A 17,500-nucleotide genomic window follows, 5' to 3' on the forward strand; every position below is an offset into this window, starting at 1 on the left:
TTGATAGAAGCTGTAAACCAATTGAACGATAGTTTAAGACCGACACTTAGACACGATATTCAGAATCCTAATTAAGGATTAGGTATCAGGATTAGGATTCACGATATCCTAAATCCTGCTTTGATAGAAATGGTGAATAATCTGAATGACAGTTTTAACTTATCTAACGAACAAAGTGTCGTTAATGCATCACCTCTGGTAACCTGTCAACATCAAGAACCTGCATCTCAACAAGATTTGTTTCACGGTCTTAATCAAAGCCTTATTTCGTTAAATGACAATATCATTAACTTAATCAACCAAACTGTTAATGTTCTGCAAAATCCCGAAATTGATCACGAGTACACCCCTGAAATGGTAAATGATACATCGGTAAACACATCGCCACCTAGTGTTGAAAATGTCCCCTTAGATTACGTTAACAACACATCGCCGCCTAATGGTGAAAATGTTCCCTTAGATTACGCTGACAACGCACAGCCACCTAGTGTTGAAAATGCCCCTTAGATTACGTTGACAACGCACAGCCACCTAGTGTTGAAAATGCCCCCTTAGATTACGTTGACAACGCACAGCCACCTAGTGTTGAAAATGCCCCCTTAGATTACGTTGACAACGCACCGTCCCCTAGTGGTGAAAACAATCAAATAGGTCATGGCATAGATCCTAATATTAGGATATTTAATCGTGACAGTTTCAATAACACAGAGATCGTAAGAAGAGTGAATTTTTCATCCATCGCTAATGTTAACAGTTTTGCTGAATTTTATAATTATGTTTTAGAGATTTTAAACAGCATGGTAGAAGTTGCGAATGAAATGATTTCACCTACGGATTATGTTACCGTTGAAATTAGAGGTGCTACTAGTCAATGGAGCCATCGATTTACAGTCTTTTTTGACCATGCCCAAAAATACCATTCAAAGTAATCGTGACATATTTACGGATAATTCGCTTGAACTGGTAGTACAGATAGTTCGACCACCTCACGGCGGTGGTGGTTGTAAACGTAAAATTGCTACAATATTCAGTTCAGAAGCTATACAGAAGAAGATGCGACACGTATATATTTCACAATAAAGACAACATGTGCTTTGCGTTATGCGTTACACAGCTTTTAAACCGTGATAAAAATGATTTTCAAATTGAAAAAATTGCTAAACAACTGCAACACGGTGTAGGCTTAACTGAAAACACACCCGTCACCTTTGCCGATGTGTGTAAATTTGAGGTACATTTACGGTGTAAAATTGTAATTGTGTACAAAGCTAGCGATAAAGCCGGATTCTCTTTCTTTCAAACCAGCAAGATCCCCCATGAAAAAACGCTGTACTTGTTTTTGCATGACAACCACTATTACGGAGTTAAAAGTATCAGAGGGTTTTTGGGGTATAGTTATGTCTGTCATTTCTGTCACTCAGGGTTTAAGGATGCACGGAACCATCGTTGTGAATATAGTTGTAGCGTTTGTTGTGATGTAGACTGTTACAAACACCCTCGAAACATAACAAAATGCCCGGATTGTATGAGATTGTGTAGATCAAAATATTGTTTTGATAGCCACAAAGCATTGCGCCAGTCAGATGGAGGTGAATATTCTCAGTGCAAAAGAGGTTTCTACTGCGGTAAATGTAATATGGTGTACCACGAAGTCATGTGTGCCCTGAGAGATTGTGTAAACTCTGTGGTGAAAAACTTGATACGGATTATGGACACAACTGTTTTATACAGCCGTTAAAGAGGGAAAAGTCTAATAAGAGATACATCTTTTATGATTTTGAAACTAGACAGGAAACAGGTCTATACAGTATACAGCTAATTTCTTATAGAAATTAGCTGTATATCTATGAGTATACAGCTAATTTCTTATGCTGTATTAATTACCGCGGTCAGACGTGGATTTTTTCAGGAGACACGTGCGCCGCTGCGTTTTTTAGACATTTTCGCCGTGCGAAATTCAGAGGTTATACCTTTATCGCACATAATGCTAGAGGGTTCGATTCATACCTTTTGCTAAATCATTTAGTGAAAGAAGGAATCAACCCCAAGATTATTGCACAAGGCGGAAAGATTCTGTGTTTCACCGATACCGATTTCAACCAGAAATACATCGATAGCCTGTCTTTCTTACCCATGAAGCTTAGCAATCTTCCTAAGGCCATGGGGTTCTCAGAAAAAAAGAAAGGTTATTTTCCTCATTTCTGGAACACAGAAGAAAATCAAAACTATGTAGGTCCCTATCTTGACCCCCGGTTTTATGGTGTGGATAACATGATGTCTAAAGACAGGGAGGATTTTTTCAAGTGGTACGCAACGGTGTCTGATAAAGTTTTTGATTTCAAGAAAGAGATGACTGAATACTGTGTAAATGACGTAGACATTTTGAGAAAAGGCTGTATAGCTTTCAGAGAGGAAATTCGACAAAGTACATCGGTGGATCCTTTTAAATGTATTACGATTGCTTCAGTTTGTATGAAGATATTTAGAACAATGTTTCTCACTGAAAACACCCTCGCCGTTCCACCTCTCGATAATTACATAACCAGGCAGAAATCTTTCTCAACACCTGCTATTCAGTGGCTTGAATACATTTCAGCCACACATAGTCTACCTGTTCAACACGCACTGAACGAAGGTGAAGTCGGGTTCGGTTCATATTTCATTGACGGTTATTGTGAAGTGGGTCAGACGTGTAAGGCTTTTGAGTTTCTCGGTTGTTTTTATCACGGCTGTGAAAAGTGTTTTCCCTCATCAGCACCGCATCCTCTTAACCACAACGTTAGCTTTGGTGGTGTCAGGCTTAAGTCGATGGAAAAGATAAAGTATTTGCAGGACACACACAATTTGCATGTCACAACGATCTGGGAGCATGAGTGGCGTGAAATGATGGAAAACGATGCGAGAGTGATAAACTTTCTAAAAGAGTTTGACTTTCCCGAGCGTTTAAACCCTCGAGATGCCCTTTACGGTGGTCGAACAAACACTTTGCATTTACACTATGTTGCACAACCCGGTGAGAGAATAGATTATTACGATTTCACGTCACTTTACCCGTATGTAAACAAGTCGAAAACATACCCTATCGGTCACCCCACAATCATTTTTCGTGACTTTGAACCTCTGGATACTTATTTCGGAATAGTTCGTGCAAAAGTATTACCGCCTAGAGGCCTATGGGCCCCAGTTCTTCCGTACCGTGTGAATAACAAACTCCTTTTCCCTCTATGCAGAACATGTTGCGAGCAACAACTAAAACATTGCGATCATTCAGACCAGGCACGAGCACTAACGGGTACGTGGGCCACCATCGAGTTAGCGAAAGCCGTCGAGAAAGGTTACCAAATATTAAAAATGTTTGAAGTCTGGCATTTTCCTGAAAGATCCAAAAACCTCTTTACAGACTACATTAAAATGTTTCTCAAGACAAAGCAGGAAAGTTCAGGGTACCCGTCATGGGTAGACGATGAATCCACAAAACGTGAATACATTCAAAATTACAAGCGTAATGAGGGAATTAAATTGGAAGAAAAAAACATCAACGTTAACCCTGCCAAAAGATCTGTGGCTAAACTAGCGTTGAATTCATTGTGGGGCAAGATGTGCCAAAGACCGGACAGATCAAACACAACTCTGATCAGAGACCCTGCAGAATTTTTAAACTTTATATTCTCAGGTGTTCACAACGTTAGTCACTTCTCTTTTTTGTCTGATGAGGTCGCTCTTGTGCAGTGGCGTTATGTGGACGATAGGATGATTAAACCGGGGAATGCTAACGTGTTCATAGGTATTTTCACCACAGCGTATGCTAGACTTGAACTGTACAATCTGATGGATCGTTTGAACCGTCGTTGTTTGTACACCGACACCGACAGCGTCATTTTTAAAAGTAAGGAAGGGGATTGGATGCCGCCTTTGAGCGATTATTTGGGGGGTCTTACCAGCGAGCTAGATGATGGTGATCAAATAGTAGAGTTTGCAAGCGCGGGTCCTAAAACCTACGGTTACAGAACTAAAAAAGGAAAAACAACAATGAAAGCTAAGGGAATTACTCAAAATTACACCAATTCCAAGGTTATCAATTTGAAATCGTTGACAGATCTGGTCATCGATCGAGTGAAATACCCTGATAAACCCAGTCAACTTTTAACATTGCACAAACAAATCACTAGAGATAAAAAAGGGTTTCATTTGAGAAACCAGACACAGGAAAAAAGGTTCAGGGTTGTGTACGATAAACGTGTGTTATTTCCTGATTTCACAACTCTTCCTTACGGGTATTGACACCTATACTGATGTATTTTTATGTATATATGTATGTATGAATGTCTGTATGTTGTTCATTTGATTGTTGTCGCCGTACAGTTGTGAACACTTGTCAAGGAAAATATGAATGTGACTTCTTTCGACACGAGGCTGCAACTGCCCTTTTCATGTATTGTATGTGGGCCTAGCAATAGCGGGAAATCTTATTTTATCAAAATGCTGCTGGAAAATTGTAAAGAGGTATTGTCCAAAGTTCCTGAAAATATTGTGTGGATTTATTCATGTTGGCAACCTTTGTACGATGAATTGATGACCAAAATAAACATCAATATTATTCAAGGAATCCCCGATTCTTTGTGTGATGATGAAATGTTTCCCCCCAGCAAAACAAACTTGGTGGTAATAGATGACTTGATGGAATCTGCGAGTAAAAACGAGGAGGTGGAAAAAGCTTTTGCTAAATACACACATCACAGAAATCTGAGCGTCATATATCTGGTTCAGAATTTGTTTTTTCAAGGCAAGTCTAGTAGAACAATCAATTTGAACACCAATTACATGGTTCTTTTTAAAAACCCTAGAGATAAATTACAGATCAGCGTACTAGCTCGACAAATGTATCCGGGTAACAGCAAATACTTTTTAGAATGTTTTCAAGACGCCACCACCAGACCGTACGGTTATTTATTTGTTGACCTAAAATCAAATACACCAGAAGACTTCAGACTCCGATCAGGTTTGTTACCGCAAGAAAAATCAGCTGTGTATGTTCCGAAGCAGAAGAAGAAAAAGTTTTACTGAAAACAATGTCTATACGTTTGAAAAAACACTTCCGTTGTTGAAAGCATTACACGAGGCTCCACCCCGGAAAAGAAAAGTTATATTGCGTGATGCACCTACCAAACTCATTCTTAGTATATGTGAATTAGCTTTAAACGTGCTCAGAGGTACCATCCCTCTAACAGCAAAACATTACAGAGAATTAAAAAAGCAGAAAAAATGGATAAAGCTTTTCGCCGATAAAAGAGCAACTGTAGAAAAGAAAAGGAAAGTGATTAATCAAACCGGAGGTTTTCTTTTACCGCTACTCAGCGTTGCTGTCCCGTTTATAAGCAGCTTGATAGCATCCCGTAACAGTTGACATGGAGAAAATGTATTTAGTCCCTCAACATCAACTTGACAAGCTTAGAAATACCACGACAGAAAAAAGAGAGTTTAAGAAACACCGTTGAAAACAACTTAGACGTAGCAATGCGTCATATTTTGTCAAGGACGGATCTGAATGAATACGAGAAGGTAAAACTCTACACATCGGTCCTGCAAAAGTTTTTAAACTTGGTTAAACAGGGTGATCAAGAATCAGCTCAACTGACTCTGACGCTACCAAAAATAACCGATAGCAAAACAGAGGCAACTGTAACCGAAGTTTCACAACCCCACGGTGACGAGATCACACATGTGGTGCTTGCTAACGTTTCAGCGAGGTGTAAAAGAAATGCTTCGTACATTATGGAAAAACTTTTAAAATCAGGCGATGCTGCTTCGTGGAATGACGAGGGTGAATTTATTTTTAACGGGAACACGATTAAAGGATCTCATATGGTGGATCTGCTTAAAAATCTCACGGCTCCTCATAAAGTTTCAGAGGATCGGAGGCCCTTAGGTTGGACTGAATTGCTGCATACTGTAGCTAGACTAAATATACCTTTTTCAACAATACCGAACAGCACTGTTCGACGCAAAATATCTGACAACAAAAGATCTAATGAGCCCCAACCCTCTCGAAGCGTCACGCCTTCACCGTCTAAAAGCAGAGACTTTGATTCTCCACCCCCTGTTCTTATTCATACAGTAGTGATTGGCATGATTTTTGAAAAATGACAATTACGCTTGCTCCAATGTATTTGTTACTTTTATTTCAATAAAATCTTTATACAGTAAGATTTTTTTTTTGTGAAGCATCATGATTAAATAGTACACTACACAGGTGAATGAAACATTTTCAGAGAGTTTACACATTGCACACAACTAAACGAATGTTTTTTATTTACTCTAGGATACATTTTTTTCACAAAAGATACAACTGCTTTGTCATTTCTATTTAAATCCTTGCTATACATAGACATAATACGGTTAAACTTATAGCCTTTAGCTCTGTGACACAGAAAACATACACAATGCTGTCCGCAACAAACTGAAGTAAAATCTTGTACTTGTACAGGATTATATTTTATTTCACGGCAGTTTTTACTAAAAAAGTAATGAATAGAATCAGGAAAGAGTGCGTAGTCCGGTCTGTTTCCATAGGAGTCAAAAAACTCCCCGGAAAACTCATTATTAAGACATAGCGCTAGCCAGTGCTCACCCGGCATGTGTCTCGGATGTGTATTCACAATGAACATGGCGGTGAATTGTCTCAGAGGGATTGTGGGTAATTCGTCGCTAGCCACAACGCCTCGGAATGTGTTTTCTAGATGCTGGCAACTTCTCATAACATCAGTTAGTTCTTTGGTATCCATGTTTTACTGGTAATCTATGAGTATGTTTCTTCGGTTGTTTATTTCTAGAATGCTGTCAAAACTAGCATAGACTATTAGATTCACCGTTCTCGGCAGGGCTTGTCGAAATCTGAGTTCCATTCGCATATTCCCTGACTTTATTAATGACAGATGCTGACCGCAGTCGTCGTCAGGATTCTGATTGAATGCAAATAAAGTATAACCGCGCGAATACTCTTCTCTATTTATCGCCAATGCCTGATCTTTTAATTGCTTTCCTGATGCTAAAATTAAAGAATAGAATTCACGAACCGCATTATCGGATTGAAAATCGGGTTGAAACGGTTTTGCAGGATATTGAGTACCGTCTACGTACAAAGCTACAAACTCTGCGTCGTAGTGTTTAAAATTAAAAGGATTTTTATTGTATGACCCGCTGAAGGCATCGTTGTCCACCATGCCAAATATTATGGTTTTAGGCAAGGGTCCGAGGAAAAGATTCTCTTGTGAACAAATGCGACTCCCAGCGGCCAGACTGAACGTTTTCATACAAACCCGTTCTAATGAATATTTCATACTGATGGTGATACGGAAACTTTCTTCACGAAAAGAGATGCGTTGAGAATTTTCAGAGCGAAATTGATGTTGCCTTCCTTCATTAAGCAAAATTCATCTTTACTTTGAACCATTTTAATCCTCAAATCGACGCAGTTCAGTAAAAGTTTATCTTGAAAAAATATATCCGAGTGAATGTGACCAATGAGGTCAAAAGTGTTGCTTTCAGCACTAAACCGGGCCCTTCGTTTAAGACCTTCATTGCGGTCCGCGGGGTCAGTGGCATCCATATATCTCGCAGTGTCTTTGTAGAATAATCCTGTACAAAATTGTGTTTCCAAGGTGTCCTTCCCATAGTTAAGGAGACATTCAAAAATTGCGCGGTATGGATATGTATTGCTAGATTGAGAAATAAGACGGTCCCCCAGCATAACGTCGACTTGTGAAAAAAGAGAAGCTATAGGGTAGTTAACAACCCCCACCTTTGCATCGTTAGCTATGTTGGTGCCATCAGCGTTCACGATTTTACAGGCAACATGAAGAAATGTATTGTTCAAATCCAGGTAATCTTCACCATTTCCAGCCACAAAGAACTCCAGAGGACCGTTGTCAGTCAGAGCGGAAAGCGGCGGTATTTCGATATAAGTGTACTTTTCGATACTCGTCTGTGTATAAGGTAGTGTGAAAATATCCAATTCAGACTTTGTACACTCCGTGGATAGTCCGTGTAAGAAAGACATGATTTTAGAAAATGTTCAACAGCTTTCTTTTTTGAGAGACGGGTTGACGCTTGTTGACTCTCGCCTTGTTCTTTTTAACACTGGTCTTAGTTTTAGTTACCCTACGCCTTTTATTAGGAATCACGTGTCGTTGTCCCGGGGTCTTTTGGATTTTCCACGTGAAATCAATGCAAGACCCGACCCGTCCTGATTACGGCTTTGTGCTTTACTGATAATGCTGCTCATAACATCGCCTGCAATACCACTGGCTGCTGTTTTTAAATGAGGTTTGGCTATAGCAAACCCCTTTTTGAGGAATGGAATTGCCATTCTAAACAATCCTCTGAATAATCCTCCTAACCCCGAACCATACATGGTGGGGGCTCCTTGAAATCCCGGGAGTCCATTTCCGGCATGACTGACGTAATAATCTATGTAGGTCTGGGGGTTAGCGTATCCTCTATCTATCATTTTTACAAACGGAATGAATGTTTAGCGGGTCTGAAGTGTAGTTTAGCTATAAACTTCTCGTAAGTAAAAGGTATGTGTTTGTTCTGATCCGACTTGACTTCGATTACAATATCTGTAATGTGATTCTTGATTAGCGGTACGTAGTGTGGCTTATCGTAAGTAATAGTGACGACTTTGTTGTTTTCACCCTGTATATGTACGCATCTGAGTAGCGGGACAAAGCTATCACCGACTCTTTGGTACTCGATAATGTCCGTATATACATACATTGTGTAAAATCCGGCGTGAATATCGGCGGGGTGTGGTGCTTCTGAGTCGTGCAGCGTTAGCGCTTTATCCGGGGTCAGGCCGAGTATATATGCTAATTTTCCGCTGGTTTTGAAGAAATATTGCTTTGAGGTGTCCATATGTATTTTATTTTTCACGGGGTTATAAACTACAGGGAGTGCAGAATTATTAGGCAAATGAGTATTTTGACCACATCATCCTCTTTATGCATGTTGTCTTACTCCAAGCTGTATAGGCTCGAAAGCCTACAACCAATTAAGCATATTAGGTGATGTGCATCTCTGTAATGAGAAGGGGTGTGGTCTAATGACATCTACACCCTATATCAGGTGTGCATAATTATTAGGCAACTTCCTTTCCTTTGGCAAAATGGGTCAAAAGAAGGACTTGACAGGCTCCGAAAAGTCAAAAATAGTGAGATATCTTGCAGAGGGATGCAGCACTCTTAAAATTGCCAAGCTTCTGAAGCGTGATCATCGAACAATCAAGCGTTTCATTCAAAATAGTCAACAGGGTCGCAAGAAGCATGTGGAAAAACCAAGGCGCAAAATAACTGCCCATGAACTGAGAAAAGTCAAGCGTGCAGCTGCCAAGATGCCACTTGCCACCAGTTTTGCCATATTTCAGAGCTGCAACATCACTGGAGTGCCCAAAAGCACAAGGTGTGCAATACTCAGAGACATGGCCAAGGTAAGAAAGGCTGAAAAACGACCACCACTGAACAAGACACACAAGCTGAAACGTCAAGACTGGGCCAAGAAATATCTGAAGACTGATTTTTCTAAGGTTTTATGGACTGATGAAATGAGAGTGAGTCTTGATGGGCCAGATGGATGGGCTCGTGGCTGGATCGGTAAAGGGCAGAGAGCTCCAGTCCGACTGAGACGCCAGCAAGGTGGAGGTGGAGTACTGGTTTGGGCTGGTATCATCAAAGATGAGCTTGTGGGGCCTTTTCGGGTTGAGGATGGGGTCAAGCTCAACTCCCAGTCCTACTGCCAGTTTCTGGAAGACACCTTCTTCAAGCAGTGGTACAGGAAGAAGTCTGCATCCTTCAAGAAAAACATGATTTTCATGCAGGACAATGCTCCATCACACGCGTCCAAGTACTCCACAGCGTGGCTGGCAAGAAAGGGTCTAAAAGAAGAAAAACTAATGACATGGCCTCCTTGTTCACCTGATCTGAACCCCATAGAGAACCTGTGGTCCATCATCAAATGTGAGATTTACAAGGAGGGAAAACAGTACACCTCTCTGAAGAGTGTCTGGGAGGCTGTGGTTGCTGCTGCACGCAATGTTGACGGTGAACAAATCAAAACACTGACAGAATCCATGGATGGCAGGCTTTTGAGTGTCCTTGCAAAGAAAGGTGGCTATATTGGTCACTGATTTGTTTTTGTTTTGTTTTTGAATGTCAGAAATGTATATTAGTGAATGTTGAGATGTAATATTGGTTTCACTGGTGAAAATAAATAATTGAAATGGGTATATATTTGTTTTTTGTTAAGTTGCCTAATAATTATGCACAGTAATAGTCACCTGCACACACAGATATCCTCCTAAAATAGCTAAAACTACAAACAAACTAAAAACTACTTCCAAAAATATTCAGCTTTGCTATTAATGATTTTTTTGGGTTCATTGAGAACATGGTTGTTGTTCAATAATAAAATTAATCCTCAAAAATACAACTTCCCTAATAATTCTGCACTCCCTGTATAGTCATGCTGAGTTTGGATAGTTTTATTACTTCGTTGATTTTGTCAACCACTTCTTCAATACTTTTATAATATCCATGATTTATCTTTAAATAAACGCTGTGTGTTTTATTTCCTTCCCTATAAGAAACTTGACACACAGACTCGTTCTCTGATAAGGTATCCCAACTCTGAATATACTGTACTTCTGATAGGGACACTGCCCAATCACCTTTCAAATCAATGGGTTTGACAAATTTAGTCGTATAGTGCGATGTTTTATTATTAGGGTAAATGTCTTTCGACGCGTTGCTCGGAAGAGTCACATAGAAACCGCTCTCGTCCATGTTATCAATTATAGTTAACTGTTATGAATGTGAGGAGTCCTTTTAAGTGCTAAAGCGTGATGTTTACTACATCTTCAGCAGGAATCCAGGAATTAAATTTATCAGGCCACCCCACCCACTTCACCAGACAGACCTTTTTCCGGTTTTGAATCTTTTCAGTCAAGATTTTCTCTATTTTGAACGACTTGTCATTAAATATAACGATTTTTTGTAACTCGGGCTCGTAAAAAGTTCCCTCAATTTTGTCACCGTCATAGTCTCGTAATTTATATACAGGAGGGTCTCTAGGGATCCACTCGGAAATTGAAAAATATTCATCTGTAAAATTTTGCTCGTATCCTTTTTCAAACTGTCCTTTCGAACGCGATATTCTAACAACGTCACCGGTTTTAAACTTGAATTTTATTTTCTTGGGTTTTAACGACTGTAGCCCGTAAAGAGTTTTAAATACTGTGAAAGAATTGGCTTCGGTGACCTCAGCCGGTTTCATTTTGATGCTGGAATGACGGTTGTGGTTATAAGCATGAACCAAGTCCTGCACCCTGTCCGTGTATGTTCGCGTGTTAAACGTTGTAAAATATCTCCACATCCTGGCCTTTAGCGTTCTGTTGAACCTTTCACACACCGCAGCTTTCTGACCCGTGCCCGTGGCAAAATGTACAATGCCATGTGTTTTCATTAAGTTTTGGAAAGTTTTGTTAAAAAATTCTTTTTGGGACTCTTCCTTCCCTTAGAATGGAATCAAAAGCTTTAGTTACTTCACCGCCGGTCTTGTTTCGTAACACACGAACCCAAGCATATTTAGATAAAATATCTATACACGTTATCAAAAATTTTGCATCATCATTACTCTCCGACAAGTTGCTCATTTCGACTAAATCAGCCTGCCATTGCTCATCTATGTTTTTCACAAAAACCTTGTTTCTTTTGAACTTTGTAAACACAGGTTTATGAAGAGTGTATGTATCTTGCTCAGCTAACCAGTTTTTTATCTCACCATCGTTAACTCTTTTACCAATTTTCTCAACTATAGCTCTTTGCAAACTCTCAACACCTCCGTACGAGCCGGGGTCAGACGGAGTGTAATACACATTCTTCAACAGCCGCTCGTTCATTTTGAAGTATCAGAACATCAATGATCAAAACACGGAATAGTTTAAGGATTTTATTTCAAAAATACATCACGTGAGCAAGATTTAAAGTTTTCTGCATCAAAAATCTTTCGTATAATCAAAGACTTTTGGATGACAACATTCTCCTTTCTTAACAGTTTAAAAAAACACACATTAGATACATACAGTGTAGGTTAAGATACATAATACGTGACTAGTTTTACATTTCAAAAAGGTTGGTAAACATAACGGATAAAACTCTATGTACAAAAATGTGAAGAGGACACTGTGTTTACATCGTATAAAGAGAACCATTTTTTATTAAAATCTAGCACGATTTTAATTCACCGATTTATTGAAGAGTAGAGACGAACTCGGACTTCAGATCTTTCTCGGAGACAGAATAGACGTGGCGCGTTTTGAAGTTTCCCATGTGTGTGACGGTTCAGGCGGCTCCAGAGCCGAGTGAAAGGTGCAGTAATCCACAACGTCTTCATACACTTGATCGCTGCAAATTTCTTTGGTTTTGTCTTTAGCTTCGCTTACAACAGCTTTGATGTTAGGCTCATCCCGCCAGTCGCATATGATAGCTTCAGCGATGCCTAGGATTTTTTCCAGGGATGGGGTGTGTTTAATTCAACACAATTTCAGTCCCTTTACCAGAGTGTATTTCAACCAAGGTTTAAACAATTTTTTCAACAATCTGAAGGCATTCATGTGCAGATAGTAGGCTTCAGGCTCAAACAAACAAGCGTGTTGGAGTTGACTAGGGTGATCTATGGCACATCCGTGACAGTTGTCTCTCAGATCTCTATCAATAATCCGGTCCAAAAGCTGAGCCATGACACCTCGGATGATCGCTAAAGCGGGGGTGGAAAGACATCCGTCGGTTTCATCATCATTTGAATGCAGAAAGGTCAGATTTCTTTTTCCGAGCGATTCACCGGTATTTTCTTCGTCTTTAGAACTGGAACGTGTCTCATCATCATCTTTATCCAAGGTAGCGAGTGAGTTGTAAAAGTAAGGTGAGAAATCCTGAGACATTTTCGCTTGTCGTTGCTCAAACAGCCGATACATCGTACACAATTGCAACCGCTTTTAAAACAATTTTTAAGTGGGATGTGTTGTGGGTGGTACAGGTGTTGGGAGGTGCTGGAAGAAGGCGGGTCTTGGGATGGGGGGTCGTTGGGTGGAATTCACTCCTCTTCAAAGTTTAGTTTTACTAAACGTTTACTTACGTCATCGAGATCAGCTTTTTTCCGGAATAAATAATCGATTTGTTTAAAGCAGCGCTGTAGATCGTGCCTGCTGATTGGATCAAACCTCACTTCGTATTTCTTTTTATCAGACGTGTAGTCACCGTTAATCGTTGTTGAAACAGTGATAATACAGTGATACCTCATCCTTTGAAAGATTTCTTGCTTCTATGACGTATTTTTGCTGAGGATTTGTACATTTGCTCTGCCATTTATATTTGTAGTCAATCACTGGTGAAAAATCATCTCGAAGAATGTAGTCAAAATCCTTACACCATTTATAAAATTTGTTCCAATCACTCCGATCAAAAGTTATAGCCTCGGTAGCTTTGCTCCAGTGTTTGTGATCCGGCACAGATAGCTTGAAAAGCGTTGCTTTGGATGATTCAGCATTGAAGTGAAAGCCGGCCGTACATCCGTTTGACATCTCCCAATACTGACAACTTTCATGCTCTAACGTCTTTGCAAATTTTGACATAGTAGATTTTTGCATTTTCTTCGGTGCATCTGGACAAACAGCCATAGCTATGCTCAATGAAACATACGCGTTATACGTGGAGGAGGGTGATATGGTATTTGAAGACTAAATCCGGGGTGGGCGTGTCCGTTCAGGGGGGGTTGTGCACACGTGGGACGTTGACGTTATAGTTAGCCTCCCATTGGCTAACTTGTTTTAATTACTTGTCACCTATCTACTTGAAAGACGGAGTGGTGGGAGGGAAAAGGGGGATCTTTAACTACTTGGAATCAAGCAATATATCAATACAATCATTAACTTTATTATGAACTTTTAACTTAAACCTAACATCATAAAACATGACATACATCTGTCATATCAAAGGTATGACCTTTGATCCATTTCCTACATCTTTCAGATCAAAGGTATGACCTTTGATCCATTTCCTACATCTTTCAGATCAAAGGTATGACCTTTGATCCATTTCCTATCAGGAAACATTATATAATTACAATCATAAACTTTAATTACTCGTCTCCTATCTACTTGAATGCAGACACAAAGGTGTTAAACAGTATGAAAGACGGGGGTGTTGGGAGGGAAAAGGGGGATCTTTAACTACTTGGAGTCAAACAATAGATCAATACAATCATTAACTTTATTATGAACTTTTAACTTAAACCTAACATCATAAAACATGACATACATCTGTCAGATCAAAGGTATGACCTTTGATCCATTTCCTATCAGGAAACATATAATTAAAATCATAAACTTTATTATGAACTTTTAACTTAAACCTAACATCATAAAACATGACAGACATCTGTCAGATCAAAGGTATGACATTTGACCCATTTCCTATCAGGAAACATATAATTACAATCATAAACTTTTATTGTTTTATGGTTTTATTGTTTTATGGTTTTATGGTTTTATGGTTTTATTGGGGCAATAAAACTGTCAGCTGATGGAAGCCGCCCTCCATATTCTCTCTCACACACACACACACACTCTCTCTCACACACACACACACACTCTCTCTCACACACACACACACTCACACACACTCTCACACACACACACACACACTCACAAACACACACACACACAGACACACACACACACACACACACACACTCACAAACACACACACACACACACACACACACACACAGACACTCACACTCACACAGACACACACACTCACACAGACGAGGAACACACACTTACACACACATTTACACACACACACTCGCACACTCACATACTCACACACACTCACATACACACGCATTTACACACACACACACTCTCTCTCACACACACACACACTCACACACACTCTCACACACACACACACACACTCACAAACACACACACACACAGACACACACTCACACAGACACACACACTCACACACACACACACACACACACACACACACACACACACACACACACACACACAGACACTCACACTCACACAGACACAGTGTGTGTGTGTGTCTCTCTCACACACACACACACACACTCTCACACACACACACACACTCACACTCACACACACACACAGACACACACACACTCACACACACACACTCACACACACACACACACACTCACACACACACACACACACACGCACACAAACACACACACACACACAGACGCACAGAGACACATACACACACACTCACACACGCACACACACACACTCACACACGGGGTCAAGCCGATCAGATGCGCTCAGAACATGTCGCTGATGAAACATACCAAGTTTCCACACTCGCACAATCACATACTCACTCGCACACTCACATACTCACACACATACTCACAGACACACAGAGACACACACACATACACACTCACACTCACACAGACACACTCACACACACTTTATTGCCAAGTATGTTTTCACATACGAGGAACACACACACACTTACACACACATTTACACACACACACAAACACACTCATTCACACTCGCACACTTACTCACTCGCACACTCACATACACACTCACACTCACATACACACACTCACAGTTACACACTCACTCGCACTCGCACACACTCACACTTACACACACTCACACTCGCACACTTGCTCACACTCGCACACTCAATTCACATACTCACAAACACCTTCATTGACTCACACACTCACACTCACTCACAGACACTCACACACACTCACTCACACACACACACACACACACACATACACACACTTACACACACACTTACACACACACTCACACTTACACACACTCACACTTACCCACACACTCACACACTTACACTCACATTCACACACTCACACTTGCACACACACTCACACACACACTCACACTTACACACTCACTTACACACACACACCTACACACACTTACACACACACATTTTGAATTTTCATGTCAAGTTCAGTATTTTACCAATACAATGCCATATAGCTACGAAACTTGGTATGGTTCATCAGCGACATGTTCTGAGCGCATCTGATCGGCTTGACCCCGGTATCGCTGCTTGCAGCTATATTTATTATTATTATTCTTCCGTCTTCCGTCATTGAAGTCAATGGCAGCCCATAGAACCGTACATAGGAAAGTTATGAAATTTGGCACACATGTAGAGGCCAGTCTTAGAAGTTACTGTAGCAACTTTGGTGTGTCTAGCTCAAACCGTCTAGCGCCACCAACAGTCCAAAATCCCAATTTTGTGCTGAATCGTAAGGCCTAGAGGCAAAATTCTTGCAACATCAGAATCAGAATCAGAATCACAAAGGTCTTTATTGCCAAGTATGTTTAGGCAAAATTCTTGCAAAATCAGAATCAGAACCAGAATCCGAAAGGTCTTTATGAGGGACACACACACACTTACACACACATTTACACACACACACACACTTACCCACACTCGCACACTCACATACTCACACACACACACTCTCACACACGCACACACACACAGAAACACAGACACACACAGACACTCACACACACTCACACACACACACACACTCACACAGACACACTCACACACGCACTCACAGTCACACACACACACACACACACACACAGACACACACAGACACTCACACCCTCTCACACACACAGACACACACACACACACACACACACACACACACACACACACACACAGACACTCACACAGACACACACACTCACACAGACGAGGAACACACACACTTACACACACATTTACACACACACTCGCACACTCACATACTCACACACACTCACATACACACACATTTACACACACACACACTCTCTCTCTCACACACACACACAAACTCTCACACACACTCTCACACACACACTCACACTCACACACACACACAGACACACACTCACACACACACACACACACATACACTTACACACACATTTACACACACACACAGACAAACACACACAGACACACACAGACACTCACACACACTCACACTCACACACACACACACGCACTCACACACACACACACACACACACACACTCACACAGACACACACAGACAATCACACTCACACACACACACACACCCTCTCACACACACAGACACACACAGACACTCACACACACACACACACACACACAGACACTCACACTCACACAGACACACACACTCACACAGACGAGGAACACACACACTTACACACACATTTACACACACACTCGCACACTCACATACTCACACACACACTCACATACACACACATTTACACACACACACTCTCACACACACACTCTCTCACACACACACACACAAACACACACACTCACACAGACACACTCACACAGACACACTCACAC

The 17,500-nt window shown here is 40.7% G+C and overlaps 1 protein-coding gene across 1 annotated transcript in view; it reads left to right on the forward strand.

Moving 5' to 3' along the window:
- zgc:111983 (uncharacterized protein LOC550501 homolog) overlaps positions 1-17,500 on the forward strand; it is a 31,399-nt gene that overhangs the window by 1,422 nt on the left and 12,477 nt on the right. The gene's annotated exons all lie outside the window — the stretch shown is intronic.

This window comes from Tachysurus vachellii, chromosome 2 (assembly GCF_030014155.1).
Source record: "Tachysurus vachellii isolate PV-2020 chromosome 2, HZAU_Pvac_v1, whole genome shotgun sequence".
NCBI classification, from domain to species: Eukaryota; Metazoa; Chordata; class Actinopteri; order Siluriformes; family Bagridae; genus Tachysurus; species Tachysurus vachellii.